The sequence below is a fragment of the Phyllopteryx taeniolatus genome, chromosome 1 (assembly GCF_024500385.1).
Source record: "Phyllopteryx taeniolatus isolate TA_2022b chromosome 1, UOR_Ptae_1.2, whole genome shotgun sequence".
NCBI lineage: Eukaryota > Metazoa > Chordata > Actinopteri > Syngnathiformes > Syngnathidae > Phyllopteryx > Phyllopteryx taeniolatus.
The window spans coordinates 50,505,790-50,513,289 of NC_084502.1; the positions used below are offsets into that span (position 1 = coordinate 50,505,790).

At 44.1% G+C, this 7,500-nt stretch overlaps 1 protein-coding gene across 4 annotated transcripts in view; it reads left to right on the forward strand.

The window, feature by feature from the left end:
• The window catches only part of plxnb3 (plexin B3), a 170,511-nt gene that overhangs the window by 50,708 nt on the left and 112,303 nt on the right, over positions 1 to 7,500 (forward strand). Inside the window, exon 1 of one of the 4 annotated variants that reach the window (XM_061747954.1) lies at positions 1,250 to 1,468. The exons of the other annotated variants lie outside the window; for them this stretch is intronic. The gene's annotated coding sequence lies outside the window, so the exon portion shown is untranslated. Of the gene's footprint in view, positions 1 to 1,249; positions 1,469 to 7,500 lie in introns of those variants that run through there. 4 annotated transcript variants of the gene reach the window in all.

Consider the following 7,500-nt stretch of genomic DNA (forward strand, 5'->3'; position numbering starts at 1 on the left):
CCATTCGGATTATCAGGGGCTCCTTGTTTGCATGTATTTTTCTTTCTCCCTTGTATGGGGTCCCTGGGCCACAAAGGTTGGAGAACACTTGTTTTAAAGCATACAGCTTGAGGTCTCATGATACTGTTAGAGGAATAGACTCGAATAGAAAATAATTGAAAGCCTTTATTGTCATTGTAAGGGCAGAAACAATGAAACTGGGGTGCAACTGCAGGTTTCTGTTTCAAGAATGAAAAATAGAATGGAATAGTAACGAATGCAATACTATCCAGGTCCAGTCAAATGGTGCTGTTAGAGCTATACATTTCTAGTTAAAGTCAGAAGGTGCTATGTTGGACCTATACACTTTTAGTTGAGGTCATATCATTGAATGATTGAGCTATACTGTCAAGTTTGGGTTTTCAAGGTGTTGAAGGCAAGGCAAAATGTGGAGGACCCAAGTGCAGGGAAGCAGGGAGGCAAGGCAGGAGCGCAGGGGAAAAAAAAAAAAAAAGGTATTTTAATTTCAAAACCCAAAAAGGCAAACAAGGATCATGGAGCGAACGCTAAATTAACAAAGTCCAAAAATCTTAATTCAGAGTAACAAAGAAACATGGAAACGAAGATCCTTACCACGAAGAAACATGCTGGGATAAGGAAACATGGGCTATGACAACTGACGACAATCAACAAATGACAATGCAGCAACACAGACTGAAAGAAAATAGGGAACTAAATACAAACAAATTGATGAGACAACAAGGAATACCTGGACAAGACATTTGTGGCTGGAGGGAGCTGATTAGTTGACACAAGATAGAGGGCTGACGAGAACAGGTGGAGACAATAACCAAATGAGCAGACAAACATTTGAAACAGGAAAACTTGACAAAAGCATGGAAGAAACTACAGTAAATCTAATCAGAACCAAGTCAACAAAAACACACACCATGACATATACACTTCTAGTGCTGCTTATGCTGTACAAGTCTAGTATAATGCTTTTTTATGTTCGTGCTATATACAAACAGTGCATCATTGAAGTGGGGCGCATTGTTACTCGGCGATGGCGGCATGTTGTTACTTGTGTGGTTCACTTAAAACACATAAAGCAGTGATTAAAATCCTTGCTCTTCTGTCTTTTTTGCTGTCGCTAACATCACGCCTCCAGCTGCTGATGAAATATTAAAGACCTTGACCACGCCCCCAGCAAAACACACCCCCTCAGTGTACTACAATGCCCCTCCCCCTCCACTTGCACCTTCCCTCTCTCTGTCAGTCTCAGCGTCTCTCACCCTGTCCCTCACAGAACAATGTATCGTTGATAATAGTGGGATTACAGCCCCCACGCTCACAGCCACCGGTGCCCCGGCCCCCTCACGCTCCCCATCTGTCTGTGGCGGCTTGCTCTGCCTCGCTCTGTTTCATCCAATTCTTCTCGTCTGCTGCTCGGAGGAATGAAAGAACGAGTGAGTGTCTGCTGATTCAAGTAAGTGTCTCTCGCTTGCTCGCTCTTTCTTTGATTGACAGCTGCCTGCTTAATCACGCTAATTAAGGTCAGCTCAGAGACACTGGCCAAGTTTGCTCTGCTTCCTGCGGTACTGGTGCTGCTTGATGGATGCTGTTTTGACCTGTAATGAGCCATTGGGTCCATTGTGTTGAGATGTTCTGCTTGGGATGAGACTGCGTCCTGGATCAGAACTGTAATGGAGTGATGATATTGAAGCATCAAAGTCACATGCAAGCGCAGCAGTAAAAGTTCTTGCTGACAATAGCGTCAAGGACCAACCCCCTTCCCCCCCCAAAAAAAGAAATTATATATGTGTGTGGTATGCGGTGCTGTGAAATAATATATATATATTTTTTTTGCACATAGCCGCTACCTTAAAAAACTTCACATGTAAATTGACAAAGATAACCCGGGGAAACACAAAAAGGCAGTTTTTAAATCATAATGTTATTTGTTGTACAAAAAAAACAACTCAAAGCTACCTGCCCTGTGTAAAAAAAGTAATTGCCCCCTAAACCTAATTGCTGGGCCAGCTTTAGCAGCAACAACTGTGAAATCAATTACGTTTGCCCAGTGGCCCTTGGGCCAGTATGGCACTGTGTTGGGCCACCACGTACCTGACAGATGCTGGCCCAACCAGCCCAGTATAAATTTCATAAATAAATATGATGAAATCACCACATTCTTGCTTTTAACCTAAAATCAGGGTTGCAATAAAACCATAACTTGGTAGAACTACGTGGCCAGCAAAAACTATGCGGTACCACCATTTTTGAGTCGCAGTATTTCAAGACAAATGCGCCGACAGCATTTTCCCCAAGACTGTGTAAAAAGTGGGCGGCACTCAGGGCATGTGCAAGCCGGAAAAACACTAAAAAAAAACATTACATGCAAACAACTAACTACACATTTTCTTAAAGGCTTCTTTTTTTTCTTAAACTGGCAATAAGTCTTTCAGATCCCTTTGGAGATATTTTGACCCAGTCTGCTTTGCAGAACTGTTTTATTTAAGCAGCGCTGTAAAGTTTTCGAGCAAGAACAGCCTTTTTAAGGTCATGCCACAGCATTTAAAATGGATTCAAGTCTGGACTTTGACTAGACCACTCCATTTTTTTTAAGCCATTGTGAAGTCAACTTTCTGCCGTGTTTTGGATTTTTGTCCTGCTGCAGAACCCAAGTACGCTTCAGTTTGAGGCCAAAAATTAATGGTCAATAGCAAAGCAGCCACAGACCATCACACTACCAACGCCTGAATGTTCTTTTTCTGAAATGGTGTCTTACTTTTATGACACGTTACCAGACAGGCACCTTTCAGAAAGTTTCAACTTTTGTTTCCTCTGTCTGGAGAATATTTTCCTAAAAGTCTCGGGGATTTAGATGCTTGTTTGCAAAAGTGAGACAAACCTTTGTGTTCTTTTTTGTCAGCATTGGTTTTTGCCTTGAAACTCTGGTATGGGTTCCATTTTTGCCCACTCTTTCCCTTACTGTTGAATCATGAACTCTGATCTGACCTGAGGCAAGGGAAGCCTGCAGTACTTCCTTCTTGGCCTCCTGGATGTGTCATTGCTGTGCTTCGTTTTGGTTGCCAGGGCACTCCTGGATAGGTTCACAATGTTGCTACCGGCTCGCCGTCAGAAGACTTAGCTTCATGTACATGAGTGCCCGCATTTCAAAAGTACGCACACAGTCACGCACATGGCCAATCAGACTGAGGATCCCCAATCTTCACTATCTCTAATTGGTTCACAATGAAAACACATCATGTGTCTGCTTTCAATTTGCGGAAATGTTTTTTTTCTTCCTCAAATGACTGTGTACCTGTACGAACCCTCTTTTTTTTTTTTTTTTTTTTTTTGCAGCATCATTCAGAGATTAGGGCGCATATGCGACCAAATTAGTGGCACTCTAGAGTCCTGTCTCGTGAAAAAACAAAAATCAGATGCCAGATTTCCAGCACTACGGCAGACTACGAAGTCATGCGTCCGAAGACGCTGATTAATTTTACTTTATGCATCCGTGCTAATTTTTATATATGTATTTATGAATTATGTTTACTGGTCACTACACAAGGTAAAACAATGGACAAAGCAAAGGGTGGGGCAGAAGCTTCAGCTCTTTGTATAGCCCCCCAGCCCCCCACTCCCTCCCCTAACTCACATCTCACATTTTCATTTGACAGATGCATTTCAATATTTACACATCAAAACAATTGGACACAAAACTATTTTGAATAAAAAGAAACAAAATAATCGAAAGAGAATTGAAACGTGGACATGGGTTTTTGTTTGTTTAGTTGGTAACTTGGTAAATTTGTAAATTGTATTACTCTTTTTAGACAAATATTTAAGCCTATAGGATGCTTGTTGCTTATTTCTAGATATTCTGGTAATGCATTCCATACCTTCACCCCCTGGACAGAAAATGTATTTACTTTTCATAACTGTGCTTCATCTGTTTTGCTTCCAATTCTGTTCTCATCTGAGAGCATATCTTCCCTCTCTTCCTCAAAACATACGCTGTATGTTAAAAACAGGTATGTATGTATATATGGCGGCGGAAATAAGAATTTAACACGTCACCATTTTTCTCACTAAATGCTATTGACATGACATTTTCACCAAATGTTGGGAACAACGCAAGAAATCCATACATACAAATAAAGTAGAACAAATAAGCTCAGAAATTAAATTGTGTGTGATAATGTGAAATGACACAGGGAAGAAGTATTGAACACATGAAGAAAGGGAGGTGCAAAAAGGAATGGAAAGCCAAGACGACACCTAAAATCTATCAATAATCAAACAACAATTCGGCCCCTTGTCAGTGCAAATGAATATTAGCTAGTTCAGTCCAAATTGAAAGCCTACAAAAAGGTCTCATTGCCAAGGTGTGAGTCAAGACAAAATCTCGTAAGGGGTAAGAGCAAAGAGCTCTCTCAAGACCATCGCAAACTAATTGTTGCAAAACATAATGATGGCATTGGTAACAGGTCCATATCTAAGCTTCTGAATGTTCTAGTGAGCACAGTTGGGTCCATAATACAGGTACATAAGTGGAAAGCCAATCCATACCACCATAGATTTGCCTCGATCAGGTGCTCCTCGCAAGATTTCTGACAGTGGAGTGCAAAGAATAATCCGAAGTGTTGTCCAAGAGCCAAGGACCACCTGCGGAGAGCTTCAAAAAGACCTGGAATAAGCAGGTACTGTTGTCAGAAGGAAAACAGTGAGTAATGGACTCCACCGCCATGGCCTGTATGCACGCTCACCACGGAAGACCCCAATTTCTGAAAAAAAAAAAAGCATGTCAAAGCTTGTTTAAAGTTTGCTGAACACCATATGGGCAAGCCAGTTAAATACTGGGAGAATATAGTCAGGTCTGATGATAGCAAAATTTAACTGTTTGGATGCCACAATGCACACTACATTTGGAGGAGAAATGACCCTGCACATCACCCTAAAAACACGATACCAACAGTGAAGTTCGGAGGTGGGAACATGATGGTTTGTTTTTCAGCAAATGATATTGGTAAACTTTACATTATTGAAGAAAGGATGATTTGCCTTATCAGGCAAATGTACCGAGACTTAGACCGTCTGTCTCACAAACTCCACACCTGTGTGGAGTTTGCATGTTCTCCCCGTGCCTGCGTGGGTTTTCTCCGGGCACTCCGGTTCCCTCCCACATCCCAAAAACATGCGTGGTAGGTTGATTGAAGACTCTAAATTGCCCGTAGGTGTGAATGTGAGTGCGAATGGTTGTTTGTTTAAATGTGCCCTGCGATTGGCTGGCAACCAGTTCAGGGTGTACCCCGCCTCCTGCCCGTTGATAGCTGGGATAGGCTCCAGCACTCCCGCGACCCTAGTGAGGATAAGCGACTCAGAAAATGGATGGATGGATGGATGGATGTACCGAGACATTCTTGACAAAAATCTGTTGCATCTATAAGGATGATGAAAATGAAATGAGGGTGGACATTTCAGCAGGATAATGATCCAAAGCATACTGCCAAGGAAACTCTCAATTGGTTTCAAAGAAAAAAAATAAAGCCAATCATCTGACTTTAATCCAATCGAAAATGTATGGAAAGAACTGAAACTCAACGTCCATAAAAGAAGCCAGGCACCTTCAAGATTTGAAGACTGCTTGTGTAGAGGAATGGGCCAAAATCACACCAGAGCAATGCATGCGACTAGTTTCTCCATACAGTGGGCATCTTGAAGCTGTCATTGCATACAAAGGCTTTTGTACAAAGTATTAAAAAAATATCAGTTGGCGTGTTCAACACTTTTTATCAGTCATTTCACATTATTATAAACAACTTAATTTCTGAGCATAATTGTTCTACTTTCTTTGGATGTATCTATTAGTTGAGTTGATTCCCAACATCTGGTGAGCATTTCATGTCAATAGCACCTTTGGAAACATACCATATTTAGAGATAAAAATGGTGATTTCAGCCGTAAACCAATATAGTGTGTGTGTGTGTGTGTGTGTGTGTGTGTGTCGATAGCTGAAAATCATTAAATACACTGGCAGCAAAATATCGTAGTAGTTGGAAACGTGAAGAAGAGGCCTTCATCCTGCAGTGGATAGATAATGGCTGATGATATATCCATCCATCCATTGTATCCGAGGTTGGGCCGCGGGGGCAGCAGCCTCAGCAGGGAAGCCCAGACTTCCCTCTCCCCAGCCACTTCCTCCAGCTCTTCCGAGGGGATCCTGAGGCGTTCCCAGGCCAGCCGAGAGAGACCCCAAGATATTTGAACTCCTCCACTTGGGGCAGGATCTCATCCCCGACCCGGAGAGGGTACTCCACCCTTTTCCGACTGAGGACCATGGTCTCAGATTTGGAGGTGCTGATTCTCATCCCACCCGCTTCACACTCTGTTGCAAACCGCTCCAGTGAGAGTTGGAGATCACGGCTTGATGAAGCCAACAGAACCACATCATCTGCAAAAAGCAGAGATGCAATACTGAGACCAACAAACCGGACCCCCTCTACACCTCGGCTGCACCTAGAAATTCTGTCCATAAAAGTTCTGAACAGAATCGGTGACCTAGGGCAGCCTTGGCCGAGTCCAACCCTCACCGGAAACGAGTCCGACTCACTGCTGGTAATGCGGACCAAACTCTCACACTGATTGTACAGGGAGCGAACAGCCCGTATCAGGGGGTTCGGCACCCCATACTCCCGAAGCACCCCCCACAGGAGTCCACGAGGGACACGGTCGAACGCCTTCTCCAAGTCCACAAAACACATGTAGACTGCTTGGGCGAACTCCCATACACCCTCGAGGACCCTGCAGAGGGTGTAGAGCTGATCCACTGTTCCATGGCCAGGACGAAAACCACACTGCTCCTTCTGAATCTGAGATTCGACTTCCCGACAGACCCTCCTCTCCAGCACCCCTGAATAGAACTTACCAGGAAGACTGAAGAGTGTGATCCCCCTGTAGTTGGAACACACCCTCCGGTCCCCCTTGACCACCACCCCAGTCTGCCAATCCAGAGGCACTGTCCCCGATCTCCACGCAGTGTTGCAGAGACGTGTCAAGCAGGACAGCCCCACAACATCCAGAGCCTTTTGGAACTCCGGGCAAATCTCATCCACCCTCGGGACCTTTAAACCAAGGAGCTTTTTAACCACCTCGGTGACCTCAACCCAAGAGATAAGAGAGCCCGCTTCAGAGACCCCAGACTCTGCTTCCTCATGGGAAGGCGTGTCTGTGGAATTGAGGAGGTCTTCGAAGTATTCTCCCAACCGGCTCACAACGTCCCGAGTCGAGGTAAGCAGTGCCCCATCCCCACTATACACAATGTTCATGGTGCATTGCTTCCCCCTTCTTCGTAGGGACTAGAATTTCCTCAAAGTCGTTCGTAAATCGTTCTCCGTGGCCTCACCGAACTCCTCCCATGTCCATGTTTTTGCCTCAGCAACCACCAAAGCTGCATTCCGCTTGGCCAGCCAGTACCCATCAGCTGCCTCAGAAGTCCCACAGGCCAAAAAG